Below are 24,247 nucleotides of genomic sequence, written 5' to 3' on the forward strand. Positions count from 1 at the left end.
TGTAGTGAGCAGCTTATGGGCCAGGGTAGCCTTGATTATCACCTCTGCCACCCATGTGTTAGAGTCGATCCTGGGCCGGAAACACTGCAGCTGCTTTCAATAACAGTGTGCCATGGGGACCGTTCTGCCCTCAGAACCACTATATAAAGCAAGAGCTCTACCATCTGGCTAATTATAACAGCAGAATCCAATGCACACTTTTCACTGGGAAGTACAAATAAAATCCTCTCTGTGAGTCTGATAACATAAAAAGACAGCCACTTTGACCAGTGTCTCTTTCATGGATTGTCTCTGTCTCCCAGGAGCCAGGGTTAATACCTGTTCATCTGCAGCCGTTCTCTTTGGTAGAAATCCTTGTTGGAAATGTTGGTCACACTTGAACTGCTGAGCATCGTGAGGTGGGTGTGATAGCTGGGAGTGTCAGTGAGTACCAGTCGGCATGGCAGGGCCCTGTCTACTTAGTGACAGTAGTGCATCTGGAAAATACCAATGTGCTCAAAAGTGAAAACTAAAATGACCTGTCTAAGCAGTTCTAGGGCTTGGCTCACAGTCTTGTCTTCATTGGAAACTTGTCAATGCTAGAGGAAAAAAAAATCAAAAGTTCAGCTCGGTCCATTTGTACCTACAGCAGTAAATTTCAAATTGTTTAAATCGGAAAAAGTTTATTTTTTGTCTTTTTTTCTTTAAATATAAGTTGCTTCTTGCTATAAAACATTTATTCTGTGCTGCTTGTTACTTTAGAAAGCCACTATGGAAATTAACATCTAAGTAAAGACTTGTGAAAATGGGATGCTACATTTACAGTTGTCTACCAAAGATACAATGAACCCTTGGGAGCTGAAAATTCATCTAAGTGAAAATTCATTTTTATTGCGTTAAGCAAACACTATCCAGTTCCAGGGTTACAAAAGGCCAATGGTTTTGGTGGTTTTATTAATCATTATTTTAAAAACACTCCTGTTCTAGCTAGGATTTCTCTGCCGTGGTAAACATCATGACCAAAAGAAACTTGGGAAGAAGAGGGCTAATTTTGCTTACACTTCCATACCAGTCCATCATTTTAGACAGCCAGTATAGGTACTGGGGGGGGGGGGGACCTGGAAAAAGAGCTGGTGCAGAGGCCTTGAGGAAACACTGCTTACTAGCTTGTTCATCCTGCTTTCTTATAAAATCCAGGACCACCTGCCTAGGGTTGGCACCGCCTACAGTGGGCTGGGCCTCCCCCAGCAGTCAGGAGCGAAGAAAATGCAGCCCAGGCACGCTCACAAGCTAAACTCAGTTGAGGTCTCTCTTCTCACATTACTTTAGCTTGTGTCAAGTTGACATAGGTCCCGCAAGCACAACCTACCTGTTCTTAAATGAATTAAGTATGAATTAAGAGTGTGTTTTGATGATGCCATCTCAGGGAAATAGGGACTGTAAAAACATATTCACACATTGGTTGATTTCTAACAACAAAAAATGGATCCAAAGAATGACTTGCAAATCGAAGCCTCTCACCTTTCTAGATCCTTCTATCTTAACTTTATTTCTCTATAGTGAAGTTTTAAAAGAATCACAGTCACTCTTAGAACCCTGTGGATTGTTTATGTTCTGAGGAAAGCCTCACGTAGGGTGGTGGCCTCTGCAAGCATTAGGCGAGTGTGCATCATTTTGTCTGCTGTTTTCTTTGCTTTTCCATTCTGCAATATCCTTTCCTTTATAACTTTTTCGAATGGTCATCCTTGGACTAATTTCAGTGATTCTCAATTATTACTGCTTAGTAAGAAATGCGTTTGAAAACACTGACTATAGGAAGCAGGCAGTGTATGTGGAAAGTTGTGTGTGTCTGACTGGTTTGACACCAGGGTGGGCTCACAGGAAATCCAGTGCACAACTGCTTGATCACCTTGTCCCCAGTGGACTTCATTTCTTTGCTCTTCATGTTTGGTGACACCCCCCCCCCCCCAGCTCTCCATAAGGCCCTGGGGCTTGTTTGTTCTGCAGACAAGTGTGAACTGAGCTTGGGAGAAGTGCCAGATGGGGAGCTGTGGGGATGGCTCCACAGTTAAAATGCCATGACACAGGCCTGAGCACTGGGAGGCCAGGTCAGTGCTGGGTGGGTGCAGTGGCTCAGCTATAACGTCAGTCAGAGATGGCACATACAGAGCAAGCTGGCGACTGAGACTTCCATGTCGGTGAGCTGCTCTGGGTTTGATTGAGAGACCCTGCCTCGATGAATAAGGAGAAAGCAATCATGGATGATTCCTGGCATCTACCTGCCTTCATATGCATCTGCACACATACACAGAGACATGCATGTACACACAGTGCACATCACATATGAAAATGGAGAAGCAGCAGAGTAGAGCATGTATCTCCAGGACTACTGGCCACCACTGGCGTCTGCACAGGCAAGGGGACATTTTACCAAGTCATAGCTCTGGTTGCTACTCCAGAGACTTTTAACATCATCACATGCTTTGCTTGACTGAGGGGGAGATGCTAACTCTTTGTCATGGTTGTTCAGTGTAGAATTGAAGAGAAATAGTCCCTTCTAATCATGACATTTGGACTCTGGCTTATAGGCAGTACTCTTTGTGTGAGTATTGTTTCAACATTAAAGAATTCTGTTTATACGGACAAAGTGTTCATATGACTCAAACACTTAAATAATGTGGGCATGCTGAGAAAACCAGGTTTTCAGTTCTCTTGGGTCCCCTCCCCATAGCCGCCATCAGTTTTCTGTCAATGTGTTCATCATGTCTCTCTGTAGATACAAGCGGACGCCGGTGGGTGCACTGCAGCCTACCGTCACTGGCTCTCCCATTAGTTATGCAGTTTACATGCTCATTTATAGAAAACACGTTTAAAGGTTGCATTAATTTTTATTTTATATGTATGAGTGTTTGGTTGCATGTATGTCTGTGTGCCACATGTGGGTGGTGACCTCAGAAGGCAGAAGAAGGTATATTGGAATTACAGTTGGTTGTGAGCTACCATGTGAGTGTAGAGAATGAACTAGTCTTCAGGAGCAGCCAGTGCCGTTAACCTTTGAGCCAGTGGTGTCTTAACCCAGAAAACACTGTAAAACAGCTCTCAGCATCCTCTCTGTTCTGGGTCTGCTTAGCCAGCCCCACTTGGAGACATCCATGTTTTCTTCAGTGAAAACTTGGGTGTTCATGGTTTATGTATACAGACAAGCATGCTTTTGATGTACTCCCACAAGAGGGGCTGCCGGGTCAGCGAGCTGGATTTTATTTGTCATAAATGCTTCCTTTCTTCATGAATTATACCACTTAGAACTTACATGGGTATGGTTGTTCCCCAGTTTCCATAGAGGATTCTGTGTAGATGATGAAATCCAGTTTTGCTTGAGTCGTATACAATGAGATAGTGTTTCCATTTAACTCATAAACACACTCCACAGGCTGTAAAATCATCTGTAGATTACACGCTGTGCAGGATAGTTTTATGTCAAACAAGAAGTCATCTAACAGGAGGGAACCTTAAATGAGAAAATGCCTTCAGAAGATCTGGTTGCAGATAAGCCTGTAGGGCATTGTCTTAATTACTTACTTGGGAGGGCCCAGCCCCTGTGGGTAGTGCTATCCCTGGGCTGGTGGTCCTGAGTACTATATGAAAGACTGAGCAAGACTTGAGGAACAAGGTTAGCTGTATTCTTCCATAGACTGTACCAGCTCCTACCTCCATTCCTGTCCTGACTTCCTTTAGTGTTAAACAGTGATGCGAAAGTGTAAGCCAAATAAATTATTTTCACTTCAACTTGCTTTTGATCATGGTGTTTCATCACAGCAATAGTAATCCCAACTAAGACATGCGCACAGCCCAAATTAATATGTGTACTGTGTCACTCTTGTTTAGGGACTGTGCATGTAGAGGTCAAAGGACAACCTTGGGCATCAGTCTTCACCTTCCAGTCTGTTTTGCTGCTATGTACACCAGGCTAGCTCCAGCAAATGTCCCAGGTATCCTCCTGTCTTAGCCTCCCATCTGACTGTAGAAACATGGGTGCTAGATCTGAACCTGGGTTCACGCTCATACAGCAAGCACTTTACCCTCTGTGCCATCCTGCCAGCTCTGCATTTTTTCTATGAACCATGTGTTCATGTGCTGCAGTAAATATTAAAAGGATTGTTTAACCTTTTATCGGCCCCTGAGGTCTCGCTCCACAGACGCACACATACTCGGTCCCCACACCACTTGGCACTCCAGGCCGCCTCTAAGAACTCAGTGGAGGTTCACTCCACAGCCCCTGTTGTTTCTGTCCAAGGTGAATATGACCACTGTGGAGTGTTCCTTTACTCCACCGCCCGGCACAAATATCATTCCAAAGCCTGGTAGCTTTTCAAGCTCTCAATCCACAAACTCTCTACACAATAAACTTAGATCCAATGGACAAAGATACAAACTGCTCTTCTATATGAGATAAAAAGACCTATAAAAACCATTAAAAGTATTCATATCTATCTATTGACAGTTAAGATCACCTGGATCTACATCTTCCTCCTCCAGCTCCATCTTGATTCCTCCTGGGATCTCTCCACCTCCTGCCTCCACTTCTGCTCCTCTAGCTCTACCTGCCTGTCTCTCTCCTGTCCAGTCATGTATCACCTTAACACAACTACATTCATGCCCTTTGCAGCTCTCTCCTTCTAATCTCTAGGACGTCACCGAAGTTGGCTCTGTGTCCCTCACGTTGTCACTGGGTACTCATTGACTTGGTGTGCTGTGCCAAACAAGAAGGCTCACATTTTTTCTTTTCTTTTTAAAAAGATTTTTAAGTTTTATTTTATATGTGTGAGTGTTTTTGCCTGCATGTATGTATGTGTTCCCTATGCATGCCTGCGGACGTCAGAAGAACACGTTGGATTCCTGGGAACTGGAGTAATAAATGGTTGTGAACTACTGTGTGCATGTTGGGAACAGAACCTGGTTCCTGTGCAAGAACAAGTGATCTTAACCACTGAACCAACTCTCCAGCCTCATTTTAAAAAAAAAAAAGAAGGACTTCCTTTAAAAATACAATTATTTATCTCTATAGATATCTTGCTGGAACGTGTGCCACGGCTATAGAGGCCAGAAGACGGTGTTGCATCCCCTAGGACTAGAGTTATAAATAGCTGTGAGCCACCGTGTGGGTCCTTGACATCACTCCAGAGCTTCTGAAAGACCAGCTCTTAAGCACTGAGCCACTGCTGTAGCTCCTCACCTTTCCCCAGAGGTTTCCATGCTTTCTGTCAGCCTGCTATAGAGCCTGAATTTGGATGTACTTCCTGAAAGGCATTCTATTCCTCTGAGTGCATGTCAGTCTTTGGTTCATTTAGGGGTTCCCCTGGTGTTGGGGTCACAGACTCAGCTACATCTCTGCAAATATCTTCTGTACTCCGTGCATTTGCCCCAGAGCATGCTGGGAATTCAGTGTTGTGGGTATGTATTGGGCACATTTCAGCACTTTGTTTCCTACTTTTCTCAGGGAAAATAAGAGTGAAAGCACATTAAAGGAATGACCCCAAAGGCTGTTTAGCTTTTTCCAAGCTGGAATTGGTTTATGTGTAACAGGAGCAACATGGAGGGCAGTGAGCCATCCTGAGGGGGAGGGGAGCTTGCACTGGAGTCCTCCACTTTCTCACCACTTCCATTTTCCTACGCACTTCATGATCTTTGTTTTTGTTTTGTTTTTGAGACAGGGTTTCTCTGTGTAGCACTGGTTGTCCTGGACTTGCTTTGTAGGCCAGGCTGGCCTCAAACTCAAGAGATCCACTTGCCTCTGCCTCCTGAGTGTTCTGATCAAAGGCGTACACCACCACACCCCGTTATCCTTAACATGTTTGAAAGAGAACAAGAGAAAAGCCACAGGAATCTTAGATCTTAGACTGAGAAGGGTCATCAGCATTTTTTTAAAAATTGTTTTGCTGCAGTGGTGATACAGCCCAGTGTCTCTTATATGCTAGGAAGCATGCTCCCACTGTGCTAACAGCTTCATCTTCTCCCTCCCTTTATTGTTAAATTTTGGAATATCCTCTCACTGAGTTTCTCAGGCTGGCCTTGAATTCAGTTAAGCCTTGAGTTTGTAATCCTGCTGCCTCAGCCTCCCAACCAGCTGGGATCAAAGGCTTACCCTAGTATAGTCACTAATCAGTGCATTTGAGAATAGATCATGAGATATGGTCTGGCATTCAAGGCTTCCTGCTTTCTAGCCTCAAATTTCTCAGTCCTCTCTATGACCATGATCCTGCTAGATATTTCCCAAAGACCTGGGGTTTCCAGGGCACTATCCAGAATGTTCTGTTGCCAGTCAAGAATGGCGTTCAGTAAAAACATACCTCAGTTATGTTGGAAACTGGAGCAATATTGTGACCATCCTATGAAGAATGCCTAACACGCATACAAACACCCGATCTGGCAAGCGAGGTGTCAACAAGTGAGGACAGCCTTGACTCCAGTCTTCCTTTCTGCCTTGCGAGTCAGGAGACTCATCTTCTTGTCTTACCTGTTACACTCTTAGCACCTTGAAGACAGTTACAGGAACTAAAACAGACGTTAGGGAGCATGGTGAGAGGCATATTCTTCTTTGTAAGAAGCTATAAGAACAAAGCAAGAATGTTCAAGGGACACCAAGGAGCCCCTGGCTGGGTCATACGGTGTGACCATTGACCCTCGTGTCTTTAGTTGAGTCCTGTCGGTAGACATACAAAAAGTGGCCCCAGAGGTGTGATGGCTCACTGGGGATGTCCTGGTTGGAGCAGGAGCTCTATACCCAGCCCCCAGCCTGCTGCACAGCTCCCGTCATCCGTGGATCCCTGACTTAGAAGCTTCCCCTTCTGTCAGGGTTTTGTTTCTTGGTGGTCCCCTTTTGATGACCTCAGTGTTCTGTTTGTAATCACCTGCTGGCATGTAATTTCTACTTTTTTTTTTCAGGTTCATAATAAAGGTGCTAAGAAAGAGAATGTAAGACAGGAAAATAAATATTTTTACTGAGGTAAGTCTTTTTATGATTTTAAATGTTTTCTCTGAAAAAAATTTAAATTCTTCATAACCTCCTTTTCTCTGGTGTAATGAGTGGTTGTCATAGGAGTGCTCTAGAATCTAGGAGTTGTGAGGTGTGTAAGGGGTCTACATTGTAAGTTTGTGCCATCTCAAGAAGAGAGAGAAACAAAGATACACACAGAGGAAGAGGGTGCACATGTTTGTGTTAGAGGCCAACTTTTGGGAGGTGAGTCTTTCTTTCCATCATAAGATCTGGATTGAAGTTGGGTCTTTAGGCTTTTGGGGTGAGCTGAGGTGGACGTGACAGCAGCTCTGGGTTCTGAATGGAGGAGGCTTCCCTGGGCCTCCTCTGAGGAACAATAGAATGACCCCCATTTCCCCTCAGTTGTGCAGCTCCTGGCTCTGGGTCTCCTGTTTCACTGCTGTGGGAGCCTTGAAAGCAGTTCTGAGTTACATGGGAGTGAGGAGTAACCGGACATCAGTGCAGACCCTGTAGCCTTGGTGAGGCACCGTACGCTGACACTTCCGCACACTGGGTGTGTCCACACCGTCTCTGCCCATGGCAGGCGAGTTTAGTTAAACTGGCAGACGCAGTGGTTGTTGGGTGGAAAGCTGGGCAGAGTTGGGAAGTTGAGCCTGAGCATTCAGGGTTGTTGACTTTCCAGACAAAAACTGCTGTGCAGTGAGGGAAAGAAGACTGAATAGTGTTGAGGAAGCCACCATACCAACTGCTCTGTGGTGACAATAGCTGGTCCCCAGTATCAGTCTGACTCTTTCTCTTCCATACTGCTGGGCTTAAGGTAGAGCTTTAGATGGGGTGGAGGGGAGAGTAGTAGCCTGGGCCACAAGTTATTTTCTAAGTCCCATATCCCTCAGCTCTGTGTCTCATCATCCCTCCCTGAAAACTCTACTGCCTTGGGAGCTGTGCCTTGCGTGGCATGCTGAAATTCATCAGGAGCTGGGCAGAAGAAGGCTGCAGCAGCAGAATCTAGCTGCTTGCTGGACATACCACCTGAGAATATGGTGCAAACTGGCCTTTTATCTTTAGCATAGATAGACACAGCTCCACACACACAATCTTTCTGTGTCTTCAGAGAAGGGAAGGGGAAGGCTAAGTTTGTATGTTAAACCCAGTAAGTTTCATCTTGATAGCATTTCAATCAATTCTAATGTGACAGATTTTTTTTTTTTCAGTCTGGGCTTGTTCTAGCAGCCTTCAGTCAAATGAGAATTGCTGTCAGAGGGAAAGGACGCCCTCCCACACCTCTCCCTGAGTGCTTGAAGCTATCCCACTTCCTTTTCTTTTACCTTAAAAACTGACTGCTGACACTTGGGAATTATAATCAGATTGCATCAGTCTTATGGAAAGGTTACCAATTACCGTTCTGCACAATACGCACTTCAAATGTCTCGGTTCAGTGCTTTTAAATGCCTGCTGGGTGAATGAAGGCCTGTGTCACGCCCTGATTTAATACATCTGAGAGGCTTTATTGATGGCTTCTTGTCTTCAGTTCCATGGCGGGGGCTGATAGGGGAGGGAGACCATTTAGTAGAAATGATCCTCATGGGGTCTTGTGCTGGTGGCTCCGTGCAGATGGCTGATGTCAGTGACTGAAACTGAGGATAAGCCCTGCATGGGTCTGACATGGAGTCATAAGGAGAAAGATGTTCTGCGGTGGGCCGTTCTTTAGCACTGTGCCCTGTTTTTTACCTCATTTTGTTCATTTAGCACCGATAGAAGGGCACACTGAAATTGTAGTACTTGTTTTTGGGCATGCAGCTAGTAGGTTTTAAAAAGCAAGGTTCAGATCCTCTCTGTGGCTCCCAGATCTGTATGTGTATACCCACAGAAGGTGTCGGGATTGTTATGAGTGCTGTTGGAGAACCTGCAGTATTGAACAGAATAATGGTCAAGCCCTGCCATCCTCCCAGTGCCGTTTTCTCTTCATTTCCTGTCTGTCAGCCTGCTAGGGGGTCTGGCTGTGTTCAGTACAACATAGACTTGTTTAATTTAGCAGTGCTCTGAGATAGAAGGCTCCCAATGGCCAAATAGAAACAGGTCTTCTTCAAGGTGTTGTTATAGTCAGAGGAGAAAATGCTGTTTGCCTCATTCTGCCAGTCAGAGGCTGCAGATTTCCTCCATGGGGCGGGCCTTAGACTTGTTGCTATCACTGATCAGCAGGAGGTGCATGCTCAAGAACCCTTTTCCTTGTGCAGTTTTGAGTTGGTTCCATCCTGTACCTAGTGGCTAACTACAGATTGTATCTTCCTTTGTTTTGGCTGTTTACCTTGGATTTGATTTTATGGCTGGTTACTATAGGGACTTATTGGTAAGAAAATAAATCCTTTCCTCATTTGAGCAGATTATGTGTTCTGAAGATATATTTTCCTGTTGTAGGCTGTTTCAAGCAGGTCCCTGAGCAGAGGTACTATGATATATATGCCTCTATGCCATTAATTCTTAAAATAATGGTTTACTCATATTTAACTCACATAATGCAAGGTTCATAAAAGTGGTCTTTAATATATTCATAAAGTTCTGTACTAGTCAATACTAAGTCCAGAATATTGTGAATACTCCATGGAGAAATGCCCTTCACCCCCATAATCCTGTTCCTGGCAGCATTAATCTTTGTCTTCATGAATTTAGCTATTCTGGATATATCATATAAATGTAGTCATTCAGTATATAGCTCTTTTTGTTAGGGTTTCTATTGTTTGTGATAAAACACCACGGACATAAACAGCTTGAAGGAAAGGGTTTATCTCGACTTTACAACTCAGGGAAGTCAGGACAGGAACTCAAGCAGGGCAGGAACCTTGAGGCAGGAGCTGATGTAGAGGTCATGGGGGGTGCTGCTGACTGCCTTGCTACTCATAACTTGCTCAGCCTGCTTTTTTACAGAACCCAGGCCCAACCGTAGCACTGCCCACAGCAAGCTGAGCCCTCCTGCATCAATCATTAATTAAGAAAATGCACCATAGGCTTACTACAGGCCATCCTGTGGGGGCATTTTCTAAATTGAAGTTTCCCCCTTTCATAAGACTCTGTCAAGTTGTCATAAAACTGTCCAGTACAGCATGTTACTAAGGTCCATTTATATTGTAGCAAATATCAAAGCTTCGTTTTTTACTCCAGTATAATATTCTGTTATATGGATATATATTATCTTATCTTTGGGTGGACACTTAGGTGATTTCTACTTCTTAGCCATTAAAAATAATGCTTTTGTGACCTTCCACAGTATTTTCTTTTGGTGGTGGTTTTCACTTGTGTGTTTTGGTGAATAATGCTTTTGTGACCTTCCACAGTATTTTTTTTTGGTGGTGGTTTTCACTTGTGTGTTTTGGTGAATAATGCTTTTGTGACCTTCCACAGTATTTTCTTTTGGTGGTGGTTTTCACTTGTGTGTTTTGGTGAATAATGCTTTTGTGACCTTCCACAGTATTTTCTTTTGGTGGTGGTTTTCACTTGTGTGTTTGGTGGGGAGTGGCTGCACAGAGTGGGTGCAGTTGTTGAAGCTACGTGGGGACAGGACTTCTCATGATCTCCAGGGATTTCATCTTTGTTACTGGGTGTGCACACAGCCTCTGCTGCCCGTGGCAGCCTTGATTAAGCTGTGTGCATAGGGCACCCTGCTGACACGTTGCTCTCTGACCAGTTGTAAGTTTCTGTGTTAACCACCATCCACTGCACAAAGAAATTTTGATGAATCCCGAGAGCTTCACTAACCTGTAGGGAAAGAAACCTGAATGTAGAGAGAAGTTCGATGCTGTGTCCATTTGTCAGAATGGTCAGTGAAGTGCTCAGCCACAGATGGAGCCTCTGTGTCGCTCCCTTCCTACAAAGGCAACGCACATAGACAAGTGGGAAGGAAAATTGTAAGACCCAGAGGTTAGGCAGGACCAGAGAAATACTGTCTTCTGGCTATGACAGGGACCCCTGTACTCACGAGATCACAGCACCTGGGGCCTACACAGGATCAAGCCAGTCAACATTTTAGCAGAGAGGGGAGGGGTCCACGATCTTCCCACCCCTGGTGAGGGGCTGGGGATAGTTGGTGGCTTCTGGGGAAGAGAGTCTGGTGTTTTAAGAGGAGTGGTAGTTGAACCACTTGTGACCCAACACCAGGAGTCTGTGGGCAGCACAAATTGGACTCTGGCTTATAAAAATAGAAAAATGGGGACATGAAGTGGAAGGAATAGGGAGGTGAGGCTGGGTCTGGCTAGAGTTAAGCAGAAGAGTTGAGTGAATATGATCAAAACACTATGTATAAAAATACCCAAGAATAAATAAAAATGTTATACTAAAATAGCTTTTCAGTGTAGTCATAGTAAAATGTAGATTTAGATGTAATAGCTTTGATGCCCAGGAATAAGCCCAAGGAAAGCCTCTTGGTTGAGCTTCCTCGAGTTTGTAGGAAAGAAAGCATCCTCCTAGTAATGGTGGGATGGAACATCCTTCCGTGTTTGGTGGGAGGGCTGAGCTCAAGCTCAGCTCCAGAGTATTCGGGGCATAATACTCCCAGTAGCCGTTTGACTGGAGGAGAGTATTGATTGTGGGGGATGGGCTGTGTCCTTGGCAGTAGGTGAGGGCATTGAGGTGTCTAGCAGAGAAAAGGGATGAGGCAGTTATTGTGGTTAAGTGTTCTTTAGGGCCTGGGTGTGACGATAACCATTGGGCTCTTGTGCTGCTGTTTCTGAGAGCTGCTGAGAACCGAGCTGGGTACTAGTGGTGCAGTGTGAAGGCAGAGGCTGGAAAGGCCACGGCGGCAGAGCTAGTCAGGGTGCCTGGGGAAAGGCAGTGGGCCTGTTCACTGGGCAGGGCTGTCAGCACTAAAGCCAGAGAGGGAAAGAGCCTTTCCTCCCAGCTGGCGTTTTCGGGGTCACAGCAGCACTCCGGCCGAGCCCTCTGCCAGCCACAGTCCTCAGCAGAAGAGGAAGGTGTCCAGTGGGTTCATCTGGTGCACATCACTCTGGAAATGTGAGCTGGCCCAGGATCTGTCATGAAGGGACAGGTCAAGGAGACCTTACAAGTTTGTGGCTTTGGAAGCCATTTCTTGCCCAAGAGTAAGGAGATTGAAGCCTGGGCAGAGCAGAATGTAGAATGTCAGCTGAACAGTTTTAGTCAGTGTAGTCTAGGTGAGACTCTGCTGGGGTATAACATTTTCATAGCTTGATGGACTTAACTTCATCCTCTACTAGAAGCCTGAGAATGCTTTCTTGGCTGTGTCTCTGTAGAGCCTGTATCCTGCGTGTGTCACAGGCTAGGTGTTTGGAGCGGTTCTTTGGGTGGATCCTCTCTTGGATGGGGGTAGCACACAGAGATTTGGGAGTTATTGTATCAGGCCAGATGGTTGAAAAACCTTGGATCTTAGTGGCTAAAGGACGTTTCTGGTTTGGATACTCTCTAGTCTGGGATTTCCGTGTCCAAGTAATATAATACCATTGTGCCTAGCTCATTCTTCATCTCTTTCTTTCCTTTTTGTTTTACCCGATGTTTAATGTCATTAGTTACCTGCTGACAGTCGAGTCAATAAATTAAATTTGTTTCCTAAAATTAGATTTAGGGAATCAAGATAATAGAAACAGAGAGACTTTCCCTTTAAGAATAATTGAGTCAAAGAATGGCACCCTGGCTGCTTCCAGATCTCTTCTGTAAACTCAAGATGTTTATGATACACTGGGAATGACACAGATTGTACCTAGAAAACCTGCTCTGACCAATTATGGAGATATGAGTAGGGTTCTTAATAACTCAGGGCCTCTGAATGGGAGGGACTGTAAGTTCACTCTAAAGTAAGGATGCAGTTAATGGTAATATTTTAGATTTTAGAATTTTGTATTCCAAATAGCGGGTGTTAGCTTAGTTTCAGCTATTATGTAAAAATAAAATAAGTTGCAGGTTTCAAACCTTGGCATCTTGAAGACAGACTTTTTCTATCTCTTAATAGCCACTGGGTACCGGTCCAGGAGTGGGGCTGACTTTGGTGTTTGCCGTTTAATGTTGCAGTGTCTTTGCTCCCAGCTCCATGCTCTCTCTGTATCCAAGAAAACCAAGCCATTGGTAGCTTGGGTGTCCTAATCTTATTATTATTTAAAATTTATAAAAGCATACTTGTATATTTTTATATAAGCATATAATGTTTTTACTTGGGCAAAGCGTTTTTAAGACAAAAATACAACTGTGTTGCTTTTGTAGGAACCACCTTTGTCCTACCAACCTACCAATGGCATGCTATTCTTAGTGGAACCTGCCAATGGCATGCTATTCTTAGTGGAACCTGCCAATGGCATGCTAGTCTTAGTGGAACCTGCCAATGGCATGCTATTCTTAGTGGAACCTGCCAATGGCATGCTATTCTTAGTGGAACCTGCCAATGGCATGCTAGTCTTAGTGGAACCTGCCAATGGCATGCTAGTCTTAGTGGAACCTGCCAATGGCATGCTAGTCTTAGTGGAACCTGCCAATGGCATGCTAGTCTTAGTGGAACCTGCCAATGGCATGCTATTCTTAGTGGAACCTGCCAATGGCATGCTATTCTTAGTGGAACCTGCCAATGGTATGCTATTCTTAGTGGAACCTGCCAATGGTATGCTATTCTTAGTGGAACCTGCCAATGGCATGCTAGTCTTAGTGGAACCTGCCAATGGCATGCTAGTCTTAGTGGAACCTGCCAATGGCATGCTAGTCTTAGTGGAACCTGCCAATGGCATGCTAGTCTTAGTGGAACCTGCCCATAAAGCCTTCCCTAGGTCTCATGGCTGCTGTTTCCAGACACCCTGTGGGTACACCCTATGTAATGTTGACATCTAACCTATGCACATTCGTCTGTCTACTTTAAAGGTTTATTTTTAGCTGTGTGTGAGCCAGGATATATGCATGAGGGTGGGTCCCTGTGGAGGCTTAGGTTCCTCAGGAACTGGCGTCCTCAGGGGGCAGTTTTCCGCAGCCTGGTGAGCTGCTGAGCCTTGTCTCCAGTCCCTCTGTCTACTCTAACCCATCTCTGTAGTACTTATTGTGCTCAGTATAGTGGGGATGCTATGTAAACCGTGGTACCAGACAGTTTAGGGAGAGAGGCCGCGTACAGGATAAAAATGTGTTTTTAAAGACGTCCACACAGTTGGCGGAATCCATAGCTGCGTAACTGATGGTTAAAGAAGCCCAGCTGTATCTTTAATGTTGCTTATTGCCCATTTTTCTTTCCTCCATGCAGTGGAGACTGAGCTATTCTTATTCATTATTCTTCTTCTTATTATTATTTGCTAGTTTTACCATAGAACATTGATTAAATTGGCTGCAAATGCAGGCCCTTATCAAGTTGTAATTTAATAGACATTTCTGGACAAGAAGTCAGGTTACAGCCTTTTAAATGACTATCAGATAAGTTCTATACTTATTTTAAAAATAACTGATCATTTTTATTTGAACTATAGATTAATGCTTGTGTTAGAGTTTGTATCAGGGAGATTAAGGCCTTGGATAGGCTGAATTTTTACAAAGCTACTCAAAGACTTTGAGAAAACAGTACATTCTAGAACATACTCTCAGGACTCGCCCATCATCCCAGCGCTCAGAGGCAGGACTGTTCTGAGTCCCAGGCTACCCTAGGTTACTAAAAGAGTTCAGGCCAGCCCAGCTCCAGAGTGAGACCCTCACCACAGAAAAGCAAAAACCACGAGTTGAGATTACTCATGGGATCAAGCACTTGCTGCGTGGGCTTGAGCAGACAGGTTCAGGTCCCCAGCACCCAGATAAAGCTGTGGCGGCTTTTGTGATCTGTGCACTGTGAGGAACTAGAGGACGAACTGGCGAGTGAGGGAGCTTCAATAAATAGTGACTGAATAGAGCACCACACGTTAACTTTGGGCCTGTCTGATAAACTCACATACATGCACACACATAGAGAGATGCATACATGCAGTTTTTTTAAAAAACATAAATAAATAAACAAAGGTATGGAGTTCACACAGGAAACTCCTGTGCCTCAGACCCTGTACCACCACACTGTAAATCAGCTATGGAACCGCCTTGGAAGATTATTGACTTGAGATACACTTAACAGCGTCCGCTAAAAGTAAGCACAGTGCACCTGATACAGTTTATTCCTTTCCAAAGAGATAGTTATTCTTCAAGAAGTTGTTAGTGTCGGTCTTTACTAATTAACACTTTAAAGGTGGTGCCATTTTAAATAGAACGTTCACAGCCCCAACGTTGTAAATGAGTAAACATCTCTTATCCAGACATGCTATTCACAGGCTTTGCTGAAAAGAGCCTTGCCTTGTCAGGGCTGGATGCATCTTGTACAGTAAGACCACTCTTCACACACGCTTGAGAGTCATTAATTTTTTATTTTGCTTTATTTTACTTGTATCTGTTATATTTATGTAGGTGCTATTGAGGTTGCGTGTCTGTGTACACAGCATGTATTCCTATGTATGAGTGAAGTCTGTTCTCTCCACCTTTACTTAAGTTCTGAAGATTCAACGGAGGCCATGGGTATTAGAGTTTATCAGAGGAACAGAAGCAATGGGGTGAATACTTATTTATTATGCTATATTTCTTAGGTCAGATTCTGTTAAGATAGTAGTAGCATTTGCCCCACAGCTGAGAGACTGAGAACCTGGTGATTCCTTGGTCCTTTAGGCAGGCACCTCAGCAGTCGGAGGCATCCCACAGGAGCTGTCTCTCACTGCAGATGCTGACCACCCAGTAGCCAGCTGGTCAGTTTATAAGGCTAGGAGCTTCACCAAACCCAATTTGGTGCCCAAATGGAAGACTCCTGATTGCCCCTGGTCCTTAGCCCACAATGGCAGTCTGGGAACTCTGGTTCTGATATCACTGAAGGAAGCAGCAGCAGGGACAACAAAGCAGGTCACCTCCGTGACAAGAGGAGGCCACAGGAGGAAAAGCTAGTGGTGTATCCTCTGCTGTAATCTTTTCACTGGGGTTGCTGCTAGAACATGCCCACCACAGTTCAGGTAGGTCTTTCACCCACAGTTCTTCAGGTGAGGCTCCCTACATATGTGATTCTGATTTATAGTAAGTTGATAGGAAAACTAACCATGATTCACAATTTTGACAAAGCACAAAATATGGGAGGGTGGCAAATCCAGACGATCTGCCCCTACTGAGATGCAGTCAGAAAGATCTGAGTGAGAAACCACTGCAGCTCACTGTTAAGGAGCTTGTAGAAGTTAAGCTGAGTGGCTGCAGGAATGCAGGGGAACTGAATAATACAGTTCCTGCTCTTGGGAGACAGAGGAAGGGGAGTCAGGACTTCAGTACCTGAGTTTACATAAGACCACGCTTCAAACGTACAGAAGAGAAAGGACACAGAAGAAAGTTAGGCTATATGCTAGCTAATCTTATGTCAGCTTGACATACAAGCTAGAGTTGTCTGTGGGAACCTCAGTGGAGAAAACACTTCCATAAAATTGGACTGTAGGCAAGGCTATAAGGTATTTTCATAATTTGCAGCTGATGGTGCAGGGTCCAGCCCATTGCGTGTGGTGCCATCCCTGGGCTGGTGGTCCTGGGTTCTAGAAGAAAGCAAGCTGAACAAGTTATGAGGAGCAAGCCAGTAAGAAGCACTCTCAATGTCCTCTGCATCAGTTCCTGCTCCCAGGTTCCTGCCCTGAGTTCCTGTTCTGATTTCCTTCGATAATGGATAGCAATGTGGAAATGTAAGCCAAATAAACTCTTTACTCCCCAAGTTACGTTTTGGTCATGTTTCATTGTAGTGATAGAGATTCAAACTAAAACAGACTACAGCACCTATGAGAGGGAGGTGCTGGGAGTGAGGAGAGGAGGTTCGCACACCGTGCACACACATTTCTCAAGCACATCAGCTGTAGCTGCTGTAGCTTCGCCCATAGCATGTCAGGTCCACAGTGGCTACAGTGCTGTGGAGGGTCTTGCTCTTGCATAGTAAGGTCTGAATTTCCATCTTTGTCTTAATCTCAAAGACAGCAGAAGTCCTTAAAGTGTGGGAACTATTAGCTCATTTTCTGGGTATAGTTGCTTGTGACCCATATCTCTGCAAAAAGCAGTGAATGCTCTTTACCCCTGAGCCACTTCTCCAGCTCCATGCTCAGCTGAGTTTTTGTGGGAGGGGGGTATACAAGGAGGTGGTGGAGGCCCTGGGAATCAAAGCCAAGGCCTACTGCTTTTATAGTAAACACTGTATCCACTGAGGCATCTTACCAGAAAGACCTGGCTTTATTCTGTATAGTAGTACAGGCTGTGTGCTTTCAGATACTTGGAACGTGGAGTTAGGCATGCATCTAGTCTTGTTGTCACATTACCTGTCTTCTATGCTAAGATTAAGTCAAATTACAGAATTATTGACTCCGCTGAGAGCTATTAAACTGTAGGTGTGCATGGTGAGGTGAGTAGACATTCTCAGCAGGTGTGGTCACACCTAGCCTGGGTGACTCCCTGCCACACAAGGTGTCCTCTGAGCTGTTAGTAATGAGAAGGAGTTTTCTGCTTGTGACGTGGCTACCATCATCAGAATGTCCCCTACCTAGCATAGTGAGCGTGACGGGCCAGTGATTAGTAGCTGGCAGCAGATGCTGAGCCATGCCATGGAGCAGTGCTTCCTTTCAAAGGAAAATGCCATCTTAGGACTGTATTTGACAGTGTGGATGTCACGTGGAAGCACAGACCACACTTACGGAAGTGGCACTCACAGCAGGAGTCTGTCCCACTGTTACAGAAGTCAGGACAGCAGAAGAAGTGAAGGCCTAGCTCTGTGTATGTTATATGCTTCTCCTTTTTGGATATTTTTTGTTTTGTTTTACCTAATACAGAATAGTTTGCATTTTAAAAGTGAAACAAAAACAATCAAGCGAGTTTCTAGGTCCCGTTGCTTACATGTTGCTTGTGTGATGGGTCCCACTGCTCTCCAGAACGGAGGCTGTGCCCCAGACTGCGGCTGCTCCCGCACACGGCTGCTCTCCAGAACGGAGCCTGTGCCCCAGACTGCAGCTGAGCAGGAGGCTAACGTGGGGCGGCTCAGGGAATGGTGCATTTAACATGCTGCAGAGAATCCTTCTGCTGCACAAAAGCCACTGAAGGCTTGCTGTTTGTGAAGTTGTTCTTTGAGATGATAGAACATGGTATTTCAGAGGTAACTGAAACATTTACTTAGAACAGGAGAACCTTTCCCAAGGGAACTGAAGCTCTGCCAGTACCACATCCCTATCTCCAGGAGCTCAGTGGTTCTGTCCTCAGAAAGTCCTCAGTGAGTTCTGTTAGAGAAAAAGCCAGAAACATCACTACAAGGAACAGAGAAGAATAATTTTCTTTTTTAAAATTATTTTATTGGCTATTCTCTGTATTTACATTTCAAATGTTATCCCCTCCCCCACTCTATGTCCACCCCTCCCCCCACTTGCTTCCATGAAGATGTTCCCTCTCCCAGTCACCCTCTCTACCTCAGCACCTTGGCATTCCCCTACACCGGGAAAATGTGCCTTCACTAAACCAAAGGCCTCTTCTCACATTGATGCCAGACAATGCTGTCCTCTGCTGCATATGCACCTGGAGCCATGGGTCTCTCCATGTGTGCTCAGTGGTTGGTGTTTTAGTCCATGGGAGCTGTGGAAAAAAAGAGTTGTTTTCAAATGGATGTTCTTGGACAGTTGAAGGTGTGTGTCTTCTGGACTTTACTGAGTATTCTATAAAGCACATGTACCTTCTGTATGATTCAATTTTTATACTAGGTCCAGAGCACGAGTTCTCTAAAACCAGGAATAAAGAGTGGTTTTTTAAGTCCAGGGCGGCACATATCTGTAACCTCAGTACTCAGAAGGCTGAAAGGCCACCAGTGAGCAGCCTGTCAACTGCTCCTCAGTGTCAGCCTAGGCTATATTATGAGTTCCAGCCTACCCAGGGTAAGAGCCTGTCTGAAACCAAAGCATTCACAAGTGCACCCCCTGAAAACAAATGGAAAAATATGGTGTTAAATATTATCTTTGATATAATCTCTAAGAATTTACTCAAATTTCAGTTATTACTATTTTCCAACCTTTGGGTCTAATTGTTGTTAGCTTTCCACATTTTTTTCTAGTCCAAGTAGGACGGACCTCTTTGGAGCCAGCTAGCTCCATTACAAGAGTGGCTGTCCTGGGCTTGCTACTGAGCATTTTCCCACTGCTTTCTTTTCACTGTGTGCTTAGTACAGTAGCTAAGTCCATCCAGAGACCCAGAACAGTTTTATAATGTGATCTTGGCCCTGCTGCATGAAGTTCAACACTTCAACAGTGCCAGACACAGAGAGCGTGTGTAGTGAATGTTTACCTGAATCGATGGACCGCTTTAGGGCGGGTTGTAGTAGGGATGATCTCAGTATCTAGTAACAGAGCCATCAGTGTTCGTGGCCGAGCTAAACATGTGGGCTTCAGAACCAGTCAGCAGACCACTGTGCAATCCAGGGAGACCAGTTGGTTCACTTCTCCACCCACTAGTCATTTGCTTTTATAGTTTTGCTTTTGGAAAGGTTAAGAGGAAAGGTGTGTTGAAGGCAGTAACACTAGTCCTTTGCCACAGCAAAAGTCTCATTGTACTGCTGAAAGAGATGCAGAATTCAGGCAGCTTGTCTTTCTTTCCTTTTCCTTTTCCTTCCCTCCCTCCCTTCCTGTCTGTTTTTCTTTCCTGTGATGGGGTTAATATATAGCTTTGGCTGGTCTGGAACTTGTTAGGCAGACCAGGTTAGCCCCATGCTGGGATTAAGGGTGTGCACCTCTTTATTTTAATGACAGTTGGTGTGTGACAGGCCCTCTGCACAGGCCTTTAGCCCCAGGACTCCTGCCATTCTCAGGGTTACTGGTTGTGCTAAAACACTGACCAAAGCCAGCTTGGGAGAGGGAGGCATTTCTGTTTGTTGTTTTAGTTTGTGAGAGCCAGGGAAGGGCTAAAGGAGGGACAGAGGGGGACACTGCTTACAGGCTTGCTTTCCAAGGTTTGCACACCCTGCTTTCTTATACAGCTCAGGACACCTGCCCAGGAGTGGGCTGGCCTCAATGGGTGGGCCCTACTACATCCATCACGGTCAGGAAAATGCCCCACAGATTGCCCAGTCTAGCCAGTTGTGTCAAGTTGACAAAACTACTGTGCACACCAACTCATAATCTTTTTAAATTCACTTTTCGTAAGGAGAATGAGCATGTCTGTCCTGCGGTCCCAGTCTGCAGTCTACCCTGCTGCTTTGCCCATCTCCAGGCAACTGCTGATGTCATTTCTATAACTTTAGGTATATTTAGGTGTCTGTGCATTGCCCCTGTATGTGTGTGTGGATTTACATAACAGAATCCTGTTTGCTGCTTTCAGGAGCTGCTTTGATACTGTAGGTGTGTCGGTGCTTTTCCTTCAGTGCCATCCTGCTGTGTGGGCGTGCCAGCTTTGTGTGCCTGCTGGCTGCTCGCTACTGCTCAAATGTATTCCTGCATCTGAACACTTGCATACTATGAGCACATGCTCTTTTCTTAACATATCTGGGAGGGAAGGGTGGGCCCTTTTTCTGCAGCTGCTTGCTTTTACCTTCTAACACCCAGTGCGTAAGAACTAAGCTGCTGCAGGTCGCTGTCAGTAAGCACCTGTGAGGAGCAGTCCTTTTTCCTTTTAGTCAGTCTCATACATGGTCCTGCATTGTGGTTTTAGTTTGTATTTTTCCAGTGACTAAAGGTTGAAACATATTTTCTTGTGTTTGTCATTCTTTGATAAGGTGTCCTATAATTTTACATGTTTACCTATTGGATGGTTCTCTTAGTTTTGAGAATTGTAGAAACAGACTTTTGGTCAGATTCATGATTTGAAATATTTTGTCCCAGTCTGACTTGTCTTTATGTTGTCTTACCAGTGTCTTTGAAAAATGGATGTTCTGATTTCAGTGACATAAAGTTTATCAACTTGTTCCTTTAAGCCTTGTGCTTTGAGTGTCACATCTAAGACCTGTTTACCAAGTCCAAGGTTACAGAGGTTAGTGTCTTAGTCAGGGTTTCTATTCCTGCACAAACATCATGACCAAGAAGCAAGTTGAGGAGGAAAGGGTTTATTCAGCTTACACTTCCACAGTGCTGTTCATCACCAAAGGAAGTCAGGACTGGAACTCAAGCAGGTCAGAAAGCAGGAGCTGATGCACAGGCCATGGAGGGATGTTACTTACTGTCTTGCTTCCCATGGCTTGCTCAGCCTGCTTTCTTATAGAACCCAGGTCTGCTAGCCCAGGGATGGCACCACCCACAATGGGCTGGGCCCTCCCCCCTTGATCACTAGTTGAGGCTCCTTTCTCTGTGATAACTCCAGCTTGTGTCAACTTGACATAAAACCAGCCAGTACAGTGTAGTAGTTAGAAGTAGCTTAGCTGGTTGATTTGTCTGTATTGCTAGGTTTTATGCATATTAAGCAGGTGTTCTGCTACTGACGATAGCCCTGGCCCATAGTTAATGTTTGTATGTAGGGCAAGATGTGAATCAAAAGTGCACATATTTTAGGGAATACGGATATTTAGGTGTCCAGCACCGTTTATTTCCCTTACTGAATTACCTCTGCACTGCCCTTGTGTGTGCATTGCCTCTGTGCATGTGTGTGTTTGGTATTCGTTTTCCATTTTCTTTGTTTTTCACTGGGTTTTACTCTGTAATCCAAACTGGCCCCATAATTGGTAATCCTCCTGCCTCAGCCTTCAGAGTGTTCTGATTACAGGTCTGATCCAACTTGATCTTCTCACAGCAGTCTCAGTACAGCATTGTTTCTTGCTGTGGCTTCATAATCTTGATCTTGCAGTTTTGTCTTTCTTCATAGTTCTTTAGGCTCTCCTGGTCGTATGCACTAAACTTTAGATCAGCTTCTGGGTTTATTCAAAGTGCCTCCTGGAATCATTTGAAATAACGAATCTGAAATAATTTGAACAAAGCTTACTTACCACTGAGGATTCTCTGAACTTAATTCTCTTCGTTTTGTTTAGAGTTTTTTGGTTTCTCTGAGCAACCTCATAAAGTGTAAAAATTGAACAGTTTTTTTCAGATACTGTGCTAAATTTTCACCTTTAATGTGATTATAAATTGTATTTTTAGAATCTCAACTATGGTTACAAATTGCTAGCATGGAGATTGGGCTCCATCCATGTTTTTAATTGGGCAGCCTTGCTGAACTCATTTTGGAGTGGCACACTTGTCTGCTTCACTGATGTTTTCCTTTGGCTGGCACGGGGGCTCCAGCCTAGGATCTTGCTGCACATCTGCTCTCCACACACTGCTACCATCTTTATGAGGTCAGCTTTGCCTGTTTGATGGACTGAGTCCACACAGGGCCTGTGTACTTCAGACATTCTCCCCAAGGACAAGGAATTGAGAGGGTAGACCTCCTCCTTGGCCACTTCTCCCAGCCAACTGGATGGAACTCTGCTCTGCTTGTATGTGGCCTCTGGACACTAGGGTGGGTGGGGGTCTACACTTCATAGGCTGGGTAAATCAAGGAAAGGGGGGTTTCCTCTGTGTGGCTTTGGGGAAACCATCGTCTAGTCTGCCTTGGGGTCACTTGTCTGTTTGTGTCTGTTAGTCCTACCCATGCTCTGTAAGTAAGCATACTAAACTAATTGGTTCCCAGATTGAACTTGGGTGGGATTCTACTTTGGTTTGTCATTGGACCATTAAGAGGAGGAGGTAGGTGTTGTTTACATCTCCCCAAGGGAAGGAAATTTTCAGACACCGCCCCCATCCCTCCACCCCACACTCCCATCCACTCCCCCACCTCTCTGTTAAAAACAGAGAGCATGAGTCTTTTCTTAATTTGACTGCCTGCTGTACCGAGCGGAGCAGAACTACTGGTGTGATGCTGGCTAGAACTGAGTGTGAGCATCCATACCTTTTCCTCTTTCAGGAAGCATCCTGAGCAGGTGTGAGCACACAGGAGGGTGCTCTGCATCCCTCTGTCAAGTGGATCCTCTTACATTCCCGCTGGACATGGCTTCTCGCTAGTGCTATAGTACGAGGTAGATCATGTCTGCATCTGCTGAGATAACCATACGCTTGGGTTTTGTGTGCTCTTTTCTTTCGTTGTATTTCTGAACTTGTTATTGTTGTGAATTATATCACTTTCCAAATGGAACCGTTCTTTTTATTAATTTTTTCTGATTTTATTGTATATATGTTAGTTACATTTCAAATGTTATCCCCTTTCCCGGATTCCCCTCTATATCCCCTGTCCCATCACCCCTCCCCCTGATTCTATGAGGGTGTTCACCCACCCTCCCCTCCGGCCTCCCCACCCTGACATTCCCCTACAGTGCCGCATCAAGCCTTGGCAAGACCAAGGGCTTCTCCTAGCATTGATGCACAACAAGGCCATCCTCTGCTACATGTGCAGCTGGAGCTATCGGTACGCCCATGTGTACCCTTTAGATAGTGGTTTAATCTCTGGGAGCCCTCGTTGGTTGGTATTGTTGTTCTTATGGGGCTGCAAACCCCTACACTCCTTCAATTCTCTCTCTAACTCCTCCGTTAAGGACCCGTTCTAAGTCCTGTAATTGGCTGCGAGCATACACTTCTGTATTGGCCATGGTCTGGCAGAGCCTCTAAGGAGACAGCTATAACTGTCAATATGCACTTCTTGGCATCAGCCATACTGTCTGGGTTTGGTGACTGTTTATGGGCTGGATCCTCAGGTGGGGCAGTCTCTGGATGGTCTTTCCTTCAGTCTCTGCTGCAAGCTTTGTCTCCATATTTCCTCCTAAGAATATTTTTGTTCCTTGTTCTAAGAGGGTCTGAAGCAGCTACTTCAGGAGCTTCATGTGGTATGTGAATTGTATCCTGGGTATTCTGAGCTTTTGAACTAATACCCACTTACCAGTGAATGTATACCATGTGTATTTTTATGATTGGGTTAGCTCACTCAGGATGATATTTTCTAGATACATTCATTTGCTTAAGAATTTCATGAATACATCATTTTTAATAACTGAATAGTACTCCATTCAGTAAAGGTGCCATATTTTCTGTATCTATTCCTCTGTTGAAGGACATCTGGGTTCTTCCCAGCTCCTGGCTGTTATAAATAAGGCTGCTATGAACATGGTGGAGCATGTGTCCTTGTTATATGTTGGAGCATCTTTTGGGTATATGCCCAGGAGTGGTATAGCTGGGTCCTTAGGGAGTACTATGTCCAATTTTCTGAGGAACTGCCAGACTGATTTCTAGAGCAGTTGTACCAGCTTACAATCCCACCAACAGTGGATGAGTGTTCCTCTTTTTC

At 44.8% G+C, this 24,247-nt stretch overlaps 1 protein-coding gene across 3 annotated transcripts in view; it reads left to right on the forward strand.

The window, feature by feature from the left end:
- Positions 1-24,247, forward strand: part of MRTFB (myocardin related transcription factor B) — a 137,876-nt gene that overhangs the window by 1,476 nt on the left and 112,153 nt on the right. For 2 of the 3 annotated variants that reach the window (XR_013975649.1, XM_080942507.1), the window contains exon 2: positions 6,922-6,982. The gene's annotated coding sequence lies outside the window, so the exon portion shown is untranslated. Of the gene's footprint in view, positions 1-317; positions 399-6,921; positions 6,983-24,247 lie in introns of those variants that run through there. The other variant, XM_080942508.1, reaches the window with a different exon arrangement.

This window comes from Micromys minutus, assembly GCF_963924665.1.
Source record: "Micromys minutus genome assembly, chromosome: 31".
NCBI lineage: Eukaryota > Metazoa > Chordata > Mammalia > Rodentia > Muridae > Micromys > Micromys minutus.